Source organism: Oenanthe melanoleuca, chromosome 25 (genome assembly GCF_029582105.1).
Source record: "Oenanthe melanoleuca isolate GR-GAL-2019-014 chromosome 25, OMel1.0, whole genome shotgun sequence".
NCBI classification, from domain to species: domain Eukaryota; kingdom Metazoa; phylum Chordata; class Aves; order Passeriformes; family Muscicapidae; genus Oenanthe; species Oenanthe melanoleuca.
Genome location: NC_079358.1, coordinates 9,553,846 through 9,570,787, shown reverse-complemented (window position 1 = coordinate 9,570,787; position 16,942 = coordinate 9,553,846). Strand labels below are relative to the sequence as shown.

At 51.9% G+C, this 16,942-nt stretch overlaps 1 pseudogene; it reads left to right on the top strand.

Moving 5' to 3' along the window:
- Window positions 1-15,445: 15,445 nt before the first annotated feature.
- LOC130263068 (olfactory receptor 14C36-like) lies at window positions 15,446-16,574 on the top strand (annotated as a pseudogene).
- The last annotated feature ends 368 nt before the right edge of the window (window positions 16,575-16,942 follow it).

The following is a 16,942-nucleotide window of genomic DNA, read 5'->3' as shown; positions in this document are numbered from 1 at the left end:
GTAACCGGCAGCTCCATTGGCATGACAATGGGAAAAATTCTTTAAATTGACACAGCAGTAGGAAAAACACTCAACCCCCAACAGTGACTCACCCACCTCCCTGGGCAGCCCATTCCAATGCCCAATCACTCTTTTTGTGAAGAATATTTCTTAATGTCCATCTTAAAAATCCCCTGGTGCAGCTTTAAGGCTGTGCCCTCTTGCCCTGTCGCTGTTCCCTGGGAGAAGAGCCTGACCCCCACCTGGCTGCACCCTCCTGACAGGGAGTTGCAGAGAGTGATGAGGTCTCCCCTGAGCCTCCTCTGCTCCAGGATAAACATCCCCACCTCCCTCAGCCTCTCCCATAGGACTTGTGTTCCAGCCCCCTCACCAGCCTTGTTGCCCTTCTCTGGACACACTCCACCCCCTCCAAGTCCTTCCTAAATTGGGGGGCCTAGAACTGGACACAGCACTCCATTTTCTGCCCAACCAGTGCTGAGCACAGGGAAAGAATCACTGCCCTGATCCTGCTGGCCACTCTATTCCTGATCAATAGCAGTCCCAGAGTACGGATGAGGGAAATGGTGGGGAGAAGGTGGGGACACAGTCTGATTGTCAGCCATGAAGAGTATTGATTTTCAAATCTTTTCAGTTTACATTAAAAGGTGCTGGGGGTCAATATCAATTGGAAATTTCTGATATTCGTCAAAAAAAAGGAAAAGAAAACCAGAGAAAACAGTTCTCTCTGCATTTTTTCCAATAAAGTATATTCCATTTAAATACACTTCTGAAATCTATCTAATTAACCACCAAAGAATTGGAAACTTCATTTATTCCCAGGGGCTTTCTTTCTTTGGGTGTTTTGAAGAAATGTTTACGAGTCTTTGCTACCGAATTCCTGAACTGAAGAACTCAAGAAAGAAGAGGTCTCTGGAACAGTAAAATTCATCAGCAACCTCCAAGTGGCTGAGGATCCATCTTAATCAGAGCAGGAATGAACAGAAATAGGCACAGTTTTCTGGCTGCCCCAGCTCTGGGATGGGCCCTGGGCCTGGAGCAGGAGCAGCTCTGCAGGGCCCCAAGGCCGGGGCTGTTGTGCTGGCCTGGGCAGATGGGATGGCAGCAGGGGCTGCAGAGCTCTCAGGAGCTCAGGGAGAGGGCAGCAGGGCACACAGGGAGCCTCCTTTTGCCTTGGCCAAGCACCTTGCCCATGGCTGGGGCTGAGTCCTCTCTGAGCTGCAGCTGCTGCTGTGCCCTTGCCAGGGGCTGAGGCCGTGGGGCCACTGCCCAGAGCCCCCTGCCCTGAGCAGAGCTGTGGGGCCAGAGCCGGCTGGGCTGTGCTGGGGAGAGGCCCTTGGTGCTGCACAGAGCTCAGGGCAGCTGGCACAGCTTGCAGGGAGCTGGGCTGGCCTGAGAGAACCTGCCAGAGAAAGCAGCAGTGTCCATCTCAGCCTGGCTGAGCGTGCAGGGGCAGGACTCAGCCCAGGCCTTGTGGGGCAGGGCCAGCGCCTGTGGAAGGCATTGGAAACAGGCAAGTGGCCCAGAGAGGAGGCTGCTCTGTGCCCTTGGTGGCATGCACAGAGCAGGGAGTGGGCCCGGACATTTGTCACCGCCAGCCTCTGTCTCCAGCCATTGTCAGCCCTGACTGCTGAGCCCAGGTTTGCCCCGGGCTGAGTTTGGCTGTGGCCCAGCTCCATCGTCCTGCGGGGCTCAGGGCCTGTTCCCGGCCATGGCCAGCCCTGCCCGGCCTCTCTGCTGGCCCAGAGCCCAGCAGAGCCCGGGGCAGGGCTGTCAGTGCAGGCCCACAGGTGCCACGGGCTGTGCAGGAGCTGGCAGAGGCTGCCCAGCAGGGAGGCCATGGGGCACAGAGCCCCAGGGCTGCTGTGGGCACCACAGCACAGGGGCCGTTCCCACCCGCAATGCTCCTGTCCTGGGCTGGGCCTGCACAGGGGCTGTGCCACCATGGCTGGGGCAGCAAGCTGAGATCAGAGGCCAGGGCGGCAAAATCCCCCAGCAGAACCTTTTGGAGGAGGCCATTTTGAGTGCCTCCACAGCTCAGGAATCCAACAGGGAGGAGAAGCCACACAGGTCTTGCACAAGAAGGGGGACTTCAGCCTCATTGCCTTGGACCACTCTAGGCTCCTTCTGGGAGTAATGTTGTACCACAGCCTTGCTCTAAGAAGGAATTTCCTTTCTCTTGGTCCAAGACAGGGCATCCTGATATGTTAAAAATCGATCCTTGGTTCCCAGTGTTTCCATTGCATCATAGTGGTCTCCCTCATTCTGTCAGGCCCAGCGTCGTCACAATCTAACCCTGGTTCCATGAGCTCCCATTTTATTAAATCCTCGTTTGGATTCCATGAGGCCCTGCTGTGTCACTATGGAGTCATCGTGCCATGTGTTTCCATTGTCTCACAATGATCTCCAGCATTCCATGAGGCCCCACTCTAAAACAGTGGGCACTTGAATCCATGAGTTTCCATTCCATCAAGATGATCTCTTGCATTCCATGAGGCCCTGCAGTGTCACTACATTCCAAATTTTCCCATTGTGTCACAACGGTCTCCAGCACGCTGTGAGGCTGCAACATGAAACAGCGGACATTTGCTTCCGTGTGATTCCACAGTGTCACAATGGTCTCCTGGGTTCCATGAGTCCTCACTGTGTTTACAACTGACACTTTGTTCCCTAAAATTCCATGGCATCACTGTGCTCTCCTGTGATTCACGAGGCTGTGCTGTGTCACAATGGACACTTGCTTCCTCCAAGGCTGGAGATGTCCCAGTGGCACCGGGTTTCCATCAGGCCGCGCTTGGTCACAATAGGGCCTTGATTCCATGAGAATCCATTGTGCCACAGTGGTCTCCTGGGTGCCATGAGGATGTCACAGTGGAGCCTGGCTGGCAGGAGCCTTCGCACAGTTCCAGCAGAACCTGGGTTCCATGAGGCCCTGCTGTGTCACAATAAACACTTGCTTCCATGAGATTCCATTGTTTCACAGTGCTTTTTCAGATCCCACGAGGCCTTGTTCTGCCACATTGGGGTATCATTTCTACTGGGCCTGGCAATATTTCTGTGGTCCTCATTTTCCATGTGGCACCTCTATCAGAACTGACCCTTGGTTCCATTGCGTCACAATGCTCCCTATGGTTCCATGACTTGCTTTGTGTCTCAATGGACACTGGATTCCACAAGAGATGGCAATGTCCCAGTGGCACCTGTCACCTTTTTGGCCCAACTTTGTCAAAATATAGCCTTGGTTCCATGTTCTCACAATGTTCTCATTAGTTTCCTGAGAACTTGATGTGTTCACAATTGACCCTTGGTTCCTTGATATTCGATTGCATCACAGTGGTCTCCTTGGTTTCATAAAGCCCAGGTTTGTGACAATGATTTAGGATATTCCATTGCAACACAATGGTCTCCAATACTCTATAAGGCTGCACCATGAAACAGTGGACACTTGGTAGCTTGTGAGTCCATTGAGTAACAATGTTCTGTGTTCCATTAGGCCTGGCTCTGTCACAACAGACGCTTGTTTGCAGGAGCCTTGGAAATGTCCCATTGGCACCTGGGTTCCATCAGGCCCTGCTGTCTTGAAAATTTACCTGTTGTTCCAGGACATTCCATTGCCTCACAATGGTCTTCTTGGTGCCATGAGGCCCCTCTGTGTCACAATGCAGCCTTGGTTTCTTGAGATTCCTTTGCATCACAATGGTCTCCTGTGCTCCATTAGGCCCAGCTGTGTCATAATGGACACTTGGTTCCATGAGCAGTGGCAGTGTCCCAGTGGCACCTGTGTTTCATGACACCCTGCTGTATTACACCTGACAGTTTGTTCCATGAGATTCCACGGAGTTACAATGGTCACTTGGGTTCCATGAGACCCCGCTGTTTGAAAAATTGACACTTGGCTCCATCAGATTCCATTGCACCACAATGTTCTCCTGGGTTTCAAGATGCCCCGCTGTGTCACTTGTTTCCCTTGCTTCCACGAGCCATGGCATGGTCACTTGTCCCTGGGTTCCATGAGGCCATGCTGTGTTCACAATTGACACTTGCTTCCGTGAGATTCCATTGCATCACAATGGTCCCTGTGTTTCCATGAGGCTGTGCTGTGTCACAATGGACACTGGATTCCACAAGAGCTGGCAGTGTCCCAGTAGCACCTGTGTCCTATGAGGCTCCACTTGGTCAAAGTAGACCCTTGGATCTGTGAGATTCCAGGTTTTCCCAGTGATCTGCTGAGTTCCATGAGGTGTGCTGTGTCACAGTGGACACTGAGTTCCACATGCCCTGGCAATGTCCCAGTGGCTTCCATGAGGCTCAACTGTGTTTGCAGCTGACACTTGGTTTCTCCAAGCTGACTTGTGTCACAGTGCTCTCTTGGGTGCCATGAGGCCCAGCTGTGTCACAATGGACACTTGCTTCCAGGAGATCCTATTGTGTCACAGTGATCTCCAGGGTGCCATGAGGTCTTGTTGTGCAATAATGGAGCCTTGTTTCCACTAGGCCTGGCAATGTCCCAGAGGCACCTGTGTGCCATGAGGCCCCACTTGGTCAAGTACAGCCTTGGTTGATGTGGGTGAGGGTCTGTAGTAAAGCAGAGTCCCCATCAGAGTCTAGGCGGGGTCAACTGTGGGCAAGTCATTGGGCCTATCACTGCTTTTGATAATGAAAACATCAGACCTGGTATCAACCAGTGCTTTGAATTCCTTCCCATTCATAGTGCATACTATGGGTGGCTGAGCTGCTGTGATACTGCTTGTCCAAAAATTTGAGGCTGGGGCTGAACACCCCAGGGCAGTGTCCCAGAGCGTCCTCATGCACCTGCCAACAACATCCCCCCTCTGCAGCCCTGGCCTCTCCCCCAGCTCACACAGGTGCCCCATCCTTGCAGGCACAGACACGGCAGCACTGGCTCAGGAGCCCCTGTTTGCACTGCACAGAGCAGGCGTCAGCACCCCCATGGTGCTGCTGTGGGGAGATGGAGCTGAGGGAGCACAAATGCCATCAGCCCCTGGAGCCAGCAAGGGCTGGGGGACACAAGGGAAACCACTCAGGTTTGTCGTGGCCTCTGCAGTCAGCCAGAAAGTTTGTTCCCGTGAGCTGTGAGTTTCCTGTTTCACTGCAGACATTGTTTTTCAGAGCCAGGGCTGCCTGGCAGCCACCCTAGAATGCCCTGAGCATTTCCTTGGCTTCACCTTTGCTTTCTTTACTTATGTACTCCTGGTACAAATTTCTTCCTATAACCCAGCCCTGTCCCATCCCATGCAAACAGCCCATCTGTGTTTGCCCTTTCCTCTCTGGCCCCACTCCCCATTTCAGTTCCACTGCTGGCACCATGGGAATGTCCCTTGAGGAGCAGGATCATCCTACAAGTGCCTCAGGAATCGTCTGCAGGGTCCTGCAGTGCCTCGTGCTGCTCCCTTGCCAGAGGCACCACAGGCCAGGGGGGCACATCTGGGCTGGTGTGTCTGGGTGTGGGGCTCCCTGTTCTGGGCAGTGAGGAGGGGCTGGAGAGGCTCTGCAGGACTGACAGGATGGGTTTTGGGGCTGTGTGGAGAAGCTGAGGGACCTGGGCTGCTGAACCTTCTGAAGAGGAGGCCCAGGGCTCATCCTGCAGCTGCTCCAGGGGAGGTTTCAGAGAATCACGGAATCAGCCAGGCTGGAAAAGACCTTGGACATCATCAAGTCCAACCTGTGCCCTGACACCTCCTTGTCTCCCTTATCCTCCTGTTCTCAAGGATAAACATCCCCAGCTCCCTCAGCCACTCCTCACAGCACTTGTGTTCCAGGCCCCTCACCAGCCTTGTTGCCCTTCTCTGGACAAGCTCCAGCCCCTCTGTGTCCTTCCTAAATTGGAGACCCATAACTGGCCACAGCACTCGAGGTGCTGCCCAACCAGTGCCAGGCACAGGTGAAAAATCACTGCCCTGCTCCTGCTGGTCACACCATTCCTGATCCAGGCCAGGTGCCATTGGCCTTCTTGGCCACCTGGGCACACTGCTGGCTCATGTCCAGCCTGCTGTCCATCAGTGCCCCAGGTCTCTTTCTGTCTGGCTGCTCTCCAGCCACTCTGTCCCCAGCCTGGAGCACTGCAGGGGATGTTTGGGCCAAAGTGCAGGACCTGGCACTTGGTCTTGGCAAAAGCCACCTTGTTGGGATTTTTCCTCTGGATCCAGCCTGTGTTCAGAGACTGAAATATTGTAATTTATGGCTTAACCATCTTCACAGAGGACTTTTGCCCAGTTTAGCAAAACTGTATGACAAAAGTTGCAGGGAAAACCATCACGCCCTGAGTAGGCCTTCTGATCGAGGCCCTGAACTGCTCACTCATGGATGTAAGTGACTCAGGAGAGAATACATCCACTGGGGTTCAAGCTGAGCACTTTCAGGGCTGAGAACTTGGCCCCAGGGTTATCAGCTGCCAGGTTCACACAGACCCTGACTCCAAAACATGGGGGTAGAGAGGCTTTGGGTGTGTAGTCTAAAATCCTCTTGCTCCAAGCAGTGACCACCCACCCTCTGCTGTGCAGAGAAGCCCAAACTACAGGGGCTCTTCACCCTGGAAAAAGCTTATGCACAGCACAGGGGGTGTCATGGCCCACCAAGGGGTCCCCCCAAAGGGTCCCCCCAAAAGGGGACCCTGCACCAGAGCACTGCAGAATTATCCACAGTGCTGCAAGAGACAGTCTCAAACTGGACCCCTGCAGGGGAGGCACATTGGTGTTTCCACCTGGCCAAATGTACATTAATCCACTTGATTCTGTGCTTTTCAGTGTAGTGGTGGGGGATCCTCACTACCAAGAATTCAAGATGGAGGGGAGCAATGAGCTGTGATTGGAAACCCCAGAAGGGAGATATACTTCTACCTAACATGTCACTCTCTCCCTGTCCCCCCCAGACTCCCTACAACTCTTTTTCTAATTCTTTCTCTCTTTCTTTCTCTTTACCTCTTTTAATATTAAATAAAATATATTAATTTTTTGGCACTAACATCTAACCCTGTTTGGTTTTAATCACTTTTCTTGGGTGTATTTCAAACCTTTTTGAGTCCAACTAGTTTTATTCACAGAGGTTTCATTTATATTGGTTTCTGTGTTTAAACCAATTCATAACACCTCTCCAGGTCCCTCTGCAGAGTCCTCCTACCCTCTAGCAAATCCACACTTGCACCCAGTTTGGTGTCACCATGATTCCATGATGGCCTTAAGTGTCACAATGGTCTCCATGATCCCAGGAGGCTCAGTAGTGTCACAAAAGCCCCTTGGTTCCCCAACACTCTTGTGAGTCACAAAGGCCCTTTGGTTCCATTGGGCCCCTCGGTTTCACAATGACCCTTGGCTCCCCCAAGCCCTGCAGTGTCACAATGGATCCTTGGTTCCGTGAGGTCCCACAGTGCAGCAATGCTCTCCTTGGTTCTGCAGTGTCACCATGGCCCCTTGGTTATATGAGGCCTTGAAGTGTCACAGTGGTGTCTGTGGTTCCATGAGGCCTAACAGAATAACACTGGCCCCTTACTTCCCCAGGGCCCTGCCGTGTCACAATCATCACAGAATTACAGAATTAATCAGGTTGGGAAAGATCTTTGAGAGCATCAAATCCAACCTGTGACCCAACACCACCTTGACACCCAGACCATGGCACTCAGTGACACATCCAGTCTTTCCTGAAACACTTCCAGGGATGGTGACTCACCCATCTCTCTGGGCAGCCCATTCCAATGCCCAATCACCCTTTCTGTGAAGAATATTTTCTAATGTCCATCCCCCTGGATGTTTCCTAAACATCCCCTGGTGCAGATAAGGCTGTGTCCTCTTGTCCTCTCACTGTTTTGGGAAAAGAGCCTAACCCTAACCTGGCTGCACTCTCCTGTCAGGGAGTTATAGAGAGTGATGAGGTCTCCCTGAGGGTCCTCTTCTCCAGGATAAACATCCCCAGCTCCTTCAGCTGCTCCTCCCAGGACTTGTGTTCCAGATCCTCACAAACTTTCTTGCCCTGCCCTGGACACGCTTCAGCCCCTCCATGTCATTCCTAAATTGGGGGGCCCAAATCTGGACACAGCACATGAGGTGCTGCTCAACCAGTGCTGAGCACAGGAGAAGAATCACTGCCCTGCTCCTGCTGACTACACCATTCCTGATCCAGGCCAGGTGCCACTGGCCTTCCTGGCCACCTGGGCACACTGCTGGCTCATGTCCTGTCTGCTGTGCATCACTGTCCCCAGGTCCCTTTCTACCTGGCCACTGTCCAGCCACTCTGTCCCCACCCTGGAGCACTGCAGGGGTTGTTGTGGCCAAAGTGCAGGACCTGGCACTTGGTCTTGTTAAACCTCTTATTAAACCCTGTTGGATCTGGGCCCTGGATCCAGCCTGTCCAGGTCCCTCTGCAGAGCCCTCCTACCCTCCAGCAGATCCACACTCACACCCAGCTTGGTGACATCTGCACATTTGCTGATGCTGCACTCAATGCCCTCATCCAGATCATCAGTGCAGATATTGAAATCCATGTGTGCTGGTTCTGATCCCTCAGCCATCCTGCAGGTGCCCTGTGATGGCACTCAAGGTGATCTGTTCCATCATCTTTTTGGGGGCTGAGGTCAGGCTGACAGGCCTGGAGTTCCCCAGATCCTCCTTCCAGCCCTTCTTGGGGATGGGCTCACATTGGCACCTCCAGTCCTCTGGGCCCTCCCTGGTGAGCCAGGACTGATGGTAAATGATGGAGAGCAGCTTGGGGAGCTCATCCAGCAGCTCCCCCATCCCCCTACGATGAATCCTATCTGCTCCCAGAGACACCTGTGAGCATCTGAGTGGCTCAGCAGGTCCCCAGCTGCCTCCTCCTGGATTTCAGGGGCCTGTTCTGCTCCCTGTGCTCATCTACCAGCTCAGGAGAACCCTTGTCCAAAGGGCAAACCTGTCTTATTGTTGAAAAGTGAGGCAAAGAAGGGGTTAAGTAGCTCAGCCTTTCCCTCATCTTCAGTAATCATATTCCCCCCAGTAAAGAATGGAGGTTGTCCTCACCCCTCCTTTTGCCAATAATGTATTGATAAAATAATTTTTATCATTCCTTCACAGGAGGAGACAGGTTGTCTTCTAATTGCGCTTTCACCTCTCTAATTTTCTTTCTGCATGACCTAACAACATCCTGAAACGCTTCCTTAGGTACCTGCCCCTCTGTCCAAAGGTGATGTACACTTTTCCCCTGGATTACTGGAAAAAGCTCCATGCCAGCCAGACCAGTCACTTTCCTCGCTAACTCACTTTTTGGCACAGAAATGTGTCCTGCTCCTTCAAGATTTCTTTTTTGAAGTGTGTCCATATTTCCTGGACCCCTTTGTTTTTAAGGGCTGTTTCCTCTTAAAAAATCAGTAATTGATTTGGCACTCCCCAAATCTGCATCCTGAACAGGCCAAAGTCTGCTCACTGTAGGTCCAGTGTAGAAGTTTTTTTGATACCCCTCCTTCTTTCACAGAATATTGAAAAACACATATATTTCATGGTCACTGTACCCCAGGCAGCATCTGACCACCATATATCTCACCATCCCTTCTCTTTTTGTGAACAGCAGGAGACATATTTCTCCTTGGGAGTGGGAGTGTTACCAAAAAGTCAGTAAAATTAAAAAATTCCTAAACACCAATGTAGCACTAAAAAGCAGCATTCTTTATTTGGCTGGATGCATGGGGAGGACATCTCTTCCCAAAGCCATGCATGCTGAGTACAGGAAAGTTTCTGTTTATATTCTGTATTTGGCATACATATTCATTGATTGTCCTGGACTAAGTACACATATGATAATCATTTCCCCAAAATCATTCACATATTTCCTCTCCCCTTTACCCATGCATTCTTCACTCCTGGGGGTCTCTCTGGTGGTCCCTGGTGATCATGGACCCCAATGTTGCAGTGGGCCTGGTTGAGTTGCAGGACACTGAGGCTGGTGAATTCCAGTTCCCCTTCTTACACAACAGGCATTGTGCGGTTTCCAGAGGCCAGTGGTTTTGGGGAACAAGCATTGTGTTAGCTCACCTGGGGTAGGCAATTTATCATCTGGAAATGTGAGGTCACAGAGAGGGCTCTGACATCACAGAGTGGGCTGTGACATCACAGACTAGGCTGTGACACTACAGAGTGGGTTATGCGAGGTCATTGAGCATCAGGGCTGTCTGTGACATCATAGAGCTGACTGTGACATCACAGGAGGGCTGTGAGAGGTCACTGGGTTGGTCACTCTGCCCCAGCCCCCCTCACAGTTTTCCCAGAGAAGTCCAATGCTGTTCATGCCCAGCAGGGTCCCCTGTCCCTCTGTATCCCCCTGCTCCACCTGGAGCCACAGCCTCCCCAAGGATGTTCCACAAACCAACCCCAGAGCCTGACACGGGGACAAGGGGCCAGGGCTGTGTGACCAGGACATCAAGGACGTGGATTATCCAGGTCACTGGGGCCTGGTTTGGGTTCCCCGGGGCAGGAAAGATGTGTGGCAGCTGGAGCAGGGTGAGGGAAGGGCCTCCAAGGTGGGGTTGGAACCCTTTGGCTGTGAGGAGAGGCTGAAGGAGCTGGGCTTGTCCAGCCTGGAGCAGGGAAGGCTGAGGGGCTCCTCATCCCAGCCTGGACATGAGGAGATTAAATGAGTCAGGCTGATTTCAGGTTTTCTGCAACTCTAAAACTAGTCTGAGAACCCTTATCCATCCACCACTGGCAGCCTTGCAAATAGGACATTGAGCTGTTTTACCCCACTCCACACAGAGCATCCTGATACAACACCTTTATTGTGTTTCTATCTATCACAAAATCATCTTTGTCCAAAACTGGTTTTGTACACAAATCCCTTGTGGATGGTGGATGGAGGTTGCTGCTGGGAAATCACACAGATCTGAAGGAAGAACTGTGATGGTAATTAAATTATATCATATTCAACTTTTATTTCATGGCAATGAAGGAAGATTTTCCTGTGCCTCTGAGTCTCACCAGTTCCTGACCCCAAAGGACACAAACCTCATGAGTTGTGGCTCCCAGTGCAGGGGTGGCACTTGCACCTCCCTCCATCCCCACAGCAGAGCTCCCTTGTCCCAGAAAGTGCCTGGCAATGCAGGGATGAAGGAAACAGGACAGGCTGTGGGGATCAGGGGCAGGGCACAGCCAGGGATTTGGGGTGATTGTGAGCCCAGGGCAGGAGCTGGCCCTTGGCCTTGGTGAACCTCATCCAATTGTCCTGGGCCCACGGCTCCAGCCTGTGCAGATCCCTCTGCAGAGCTTCCTGCCCTGCAGCACAGCCACACTCCCAGCCAGCCTGGGCTCACCTGGCAACTGACTGAGGGTGCCCTCGACGGCCTCGTCCAGATCAGCAATGAAGAGATTGAACTGCCCTGGCCCCAGTCCTGAGCCCTGGGACACCCCTGGATATGGCTCCAATCCCCAGCACTCCTTGGGCTGGACCTCTCTTTTTTATACAGCTGTGCCTCTCTCTTGCTTTGTTTGCTGACAAGAAATGAACATCCCTCTGTGTCTTGGACAGCTCCTTCCCCAAGGAAAGCAGGTGGGAGTTGGTGCCAAGGAGCTGAAAGCTGCAGGCACAGCCTGGGCTGGAGGGAGCTCAGATTTGCACAAGGCTGCTCTGAGTGCCAGGGGTGGAATGGGGGAAATGGTGGGGTGGGGGTAGGGACAGAGTCTGATTGATTATCAGACATAAAGGGTCTTGATTTTCATATCTATTCAGACTGCATGAGGAGCTGCTGGGGATCAATGTCAACTAAAGACTGATGATATCAACGACTAAAAAGGAAAATAATAACTAGGGAAATAATATTCTCTCTTTTTGTTTTTAAATGAAGTATGTTTTGAATGTAGTGAAGGCTTAGAAAAGTCCTGCCTTATGCTCAGCTTTCTGGCAGTAGCACTATTTCAGGCCACCTGCACATTGAATTGCTTTTGCTTCCTAATTTCTTTAGATGGGCCATTTAGGTTTACTATGAAATGAATTATTTACTGAATAAACTCAAGATTGAGAGACAAGAGACCTTAAATGGACTACTTACTGCACAGGATAAACAAAAGTACAGGTAGATAGATACAAACACAGTGCACAATAAACTTACCTCTATTACAGCTAGTGAAGACATGGCAGAGATCAGAGTCAATGTAACTTAGCACCAAATTGATGAGGGAGTGCACATGGAGCCCTTTCACTCAGCTTCCAGAAAAGGAACCACCAAGGTGCATCCAGACCTGGGGGAGAAGCCCTTCTCGTTTACAGGGACTATGCAGAAGAATTCTGCTTTGTGAAAGTTCTGTGTGTCGCTTATAGTTTGCAAAGTGAAGTGTGTGTCACTCAGAAATTCAAGGCTTGTCTCCCTTCAGTCTGCTCTCAAGGCAAGATGTTCATGGTCAGCTGGGAATTCCACCTCCCTGGCACCAGAGAGAACTCAGGACAGGACAGATGTCCAGCCTGGGTTATCTCAACATTTCCTGAGAGGGGGAAGATGCCCTGAGTTATGGCCCCAGCTGATGGACAGCAAGATGAGCTCTGCTGGGCCATAGGGGAAGCCCTGCTGCAGGAACCTCATGGAACCAGGGGTCCATTGTGACATTGTGATGCCTCATGGAACCAAGGAGACCATGGTGGCACCAATGAACCTCATGGAAACAAAAGTCCATTGTGACAGATCAAGGCCTCATAGAAACAAAAATAGCATTGTGACACAGTGGGGCCCCATGGAACCAAATCTCCACTGTGACAGTACAGAACCTCATGGAACCAAGGGGCCTTGGTGACACTGCAAGGCCTCAGGGAACCAAGGAGTCCAAAGGTCTCAAACATTCCTTGCATGGCTCTGCCTTGGGAAAGGGGAACCTCATTGGTGGCACCTTGGGCTGGCACACACCTGAGGAGTGTGTCTGTTTTCAATGGGGAACTTTAGGAATTTCAGATTGCTTGAAATGAACCAGGAAAACCCCTGTTTGCCTGACTGCAGCCAGTTCTCCAAGCAGAGCAGGTTCCAGACAGGATGGGGCTGGGAAATGTGGAGCAAGGCTGTCCACACTGGGTCAGACCTCAAGACACAGCTTCTCTGAGCAGGCCAGACTTCCTGAAGAGAAACCTTGGGTCAATATCAATCAAAGAATGCTGCAATCACCTCTGCTCTAAAGAGAACAGGGAAAAAACATACCCTTTACAATTATAATAAATTATTAAAAAGCTAAGAAGCTCTTTGAATTATTTCTCCATAACGATACTGGGAAAATTTCCTGATGAGCTGCACAAGACCAGAGGGAAATCAAGGCAGATCCATGATTTTTCAGGACTTGCTTGATCCCACTGAGCCCCATGGTGCATTTGCTGCTGAGCCCTTGAATTTCAGGGCCTGAGAGAAGATTGCTCAAACCTTTCCAGGAGTCCAAGTCAGAAGAAAAACCCAAAGTGTCTCAAAGCATTAATGGGTCCCACTGAGGTCCATCCCCAACACAGGCTCCTCATGGACTCCTTGGAGGAGAGAATTGGAGGACATGATTGCCCAAAAATGTCTCAGAGACTCAGAGAGGAAAGGAAAATCCAAAGTACCTTTAAAACCTTGAGTACCTCTAAGTATTAATGAGCCCCACTGTATGGCAATACAAAATACTCAAGGGATTCATTAAAGCAGATTATCAGGGCCAGGATTGCACAAACTACTAAAAGAGTTGGTGTCAAATGGGAAATTCCAAGTACCTTAAAAAGCTGAAGTACCTTGAAGCATTAATGAGCCCCACTGAGTTTTGTTACTGACAAAGCCTCTCAAGGGACTAATTAAAGCAGATAATTGGAGGCCATGATTGCACAAAGATCTTAGATACTCCAAGGCAAAAGCAAAACCCAAAGTCCTCTGAAAAACCTGCAGTCCCTGGGAGCATGAAGGAGCCCTCAGGGCCATTCCTGACCAAGGCTCCCCAGGGACTGGTCCCAGCAGATCCCTGAGGCCACTGGGATGTGGGGGGATGCTGAGGGCAGGACAAGGGGTGACAGTGCCCAGCCTTGCTGGGGCTGTGCCAGTGGCTCAGGACAAGGTGTCTCCTCACAGCCCTTGGTGGCACAGACCCTGCTGTGCCCCAGGGCACCAAAGCTTGGCTTCTCTTTGTCCCCAGTTGTCATCTCTGCCTCCAATTTCCTGCTCTAACTGGAACCTGGGGACACTTTCTTAGTTTTGTTGCTCAGTGGGACCCATTAAAACTTCAAGAAACTTTGGAGTTCGATTCTGCCTTGGAGTTCTTGAGAGGTTTCTTCAGCTCCCTTTCAGGGACTGATGTTCAGGACTTTAGAACTCCCGAGAGGGTCATTAAAGAATCTTGTTCTGTGTTGTGCTGCTGAGCTCGGCTGGGCTCCTGGCACAAAGGGAGCCCCTGGCAACCGAGAAGAGCTTCAAAAACATATTTCTCTTGATGAGCAGCTCTTCTCCCAGCCCAGCATGTTTGGGGCACTGCCTGCAGCCACCCTGGGCACAGCACAGAGGCACAGAGATCTTCAGTCAGTCAGGGCTGGGAAGATGCTCAGAAGTGACTGGGGCAGAATCACTCCCAGCCCTTGACACAGGAAGCCTCTGGCTGCAGGACAAGGCAGCTGCAGCTCCTGGAGTGATCTCCTAAAGCTGGAACATCCCAATGCCTACAGACTCTGTGAGTACATTCTCTGATTCTCTCTTGTGTAGAGCAGCCAGGGGTGCCCAGGGCTGTCCTGCAGAGCAGGGTCCTGCAGCCCAGGGCGCTGTGCTGGGGCAGGGACTCTGCTGCCTGCCAAGGACAGCTCTCAGCCAGCCCTGGGAGCTGCTCACAGCACAGGGGGACAAGGTCTGGGTGGAAGGAGACAGCTGGTAAGGCTTGGAAGTGCTCTCCTTGTGTGGTGTGGATGTTGCATTATACAGGACTGCTCCCAGCATGATATTTAATACCAGAACATTTCCAAGTAGATAATACAGGGAGTACAGTAAGGCAGGAGCTGCACATAAGAGAAAAATCGTGGTTTTTTCATCTGCTGCTCTCAGCTGCCTGGATGAGAAATTGCACATTGATATTCATCTCTCAGTTAACGTTGAGGAAATTAAAAAAATTTTCTCTCAGATCACAATAAACCAGGCAGTGACAGATATCAGCACAGGACTCCTTAAGGAAGCTTCAGTGTCTCTCTTCCAGCCTCCTCAGGCTTGCAGTGATGTTGCCATCAGAGCCTGCAGAGGCAGAGCTGCCCTGGGCAGTGCCCTGTGCTAGGAGGGGTCTGCAGGGCAGAGCTGAGCCACCAGGGCTGGGCTGGGCTCTGGCAGCACTGGCAGGGCCCAGCCCTGGGCACAGGGAAGCAGCTGCTGGCAGGGACAGCTCCAGGCAGCAGAGCCCTGGGCAGGCAGGGGGGGGAAAGTGCCCCAAACTGAGCTGGGATATTTAAAGTCCTCTCCAAACCAAACTATTCCATGATTACAGATCCCCTTGCCAAGACACAGCAAATGTCCAACAGCAGCTCCATCAGCCACTTCCTCCTGCTGGCACTGGCAGACACGCGGCAGCTGCAGCTCCTGCACTTCTGCCTCTTCCTGGGCATCTCCCTGGCTGCCCTCCTGGGCAACGGCCTCATCATCAGCGCCGTAGCCTGCGGCCACCACCTGCACACCCCCATGTTCTTCTTCCTGCTCAACCTGGCCCTCACTGACCTGGGCTGCATCTGCACCACTGTCCCCAAAGCCATGCACAATTCCCTCTGGGACACCAGGACAATCTCTTATGCAGGATGTGCTGCACAGGTGGTTTTTTTTGTTTTCTGCACAACAACAGAGTATTTCCACCTGACCATCATGTGCTACGACCGCTACGTGTCCATCTGCAAACCCCTGCACTACGGGACCCTCCTGGGCAGCAGAGCTTGTGCCCACATGGCAGCAGCTGCCTGGGCCAGTGGCTTTCTCTATTCACTGCTGCACACAGCCAATACATTTTCCCTGCCCCTGTGCCATGGCAATGCTCTGGGCCAGTTCTTCTGTGAAATCCCACACATCCTCAAGCTCTCCTGCTCAAATTCCTACCTCAGGGAACTTGGTCTCCTTGCTGTTAGTGTTTGTTTATATTTCGGTTGTTTTGTGTTCATTATTTTCTCCTATGTGCAGATCTCAGGGCTGTGCTGAGGATCCCCTCTGAGCAGGGACGGCACAAAGCCTTTTCCACCTGCCTCCCTCACCTGGTTGTTCTCTCCCTGTTCCTCAGCACAGCATTCTTTGCCTACCTGAAGCCCCCCTCCATGTCCTCCCCATCCCTGGATATGTCACTGTCAGTTCTGTACTCGGTGGTGCCTCCAGCCCTGAACCCTCTCATCTACAGCCTGAGGAACCAGGAGCTCAAAGCTGCAGTGTGGACACTGATGACTAAAGGATTTCAGGAACATTAAACTGCTGGATAATTTCTGCAAATCTCTTGTAATATAAATAATATTTGATGGTTCCATTGGTTTAGTTGAGGGTTTGTTCCTTCCCTTGTTTTAGTTTTTTAATATTAGGCACAAAGAAATGTCATTATTTTTGCTCTTTCACATTTTTTTCTGTCCACCTTTCCTGTGGCCACCGACTATGTCAATAAGGGGTTGCCCTCTTGGAGGCATTATAAAAAATAAAGGATGTCCCAGAAAAGTTTTCTCCAGAGTTGCCCCTTTTGTTCCCTTCTCTGGAGCTGCAGCAGCAATGTCTGTGTGCAGAGCTGGGGCAGATCAGTGCTGGCACAGCAGCTGTGCCCAGCAGCAGCAGCACTTGGTGTTGCCAGAGCTGCTCCCGTGCCACTGCCCCGCTGCCCTCCTGCCCCTCGTGTTGCTGCAGGGCCTGAGTGCTCTCGGGGCCGGGCACAGCCCTGGGGGTGGCAGTGCCGGGGCTGCAGCAGGGACAGGCCATGGGCACTGCTGGGGCAGCGCTGACGCCTCAGGGCAGGGCCTGGGGGCTCCAGGCTCCTTGGCCAGGCTCTCT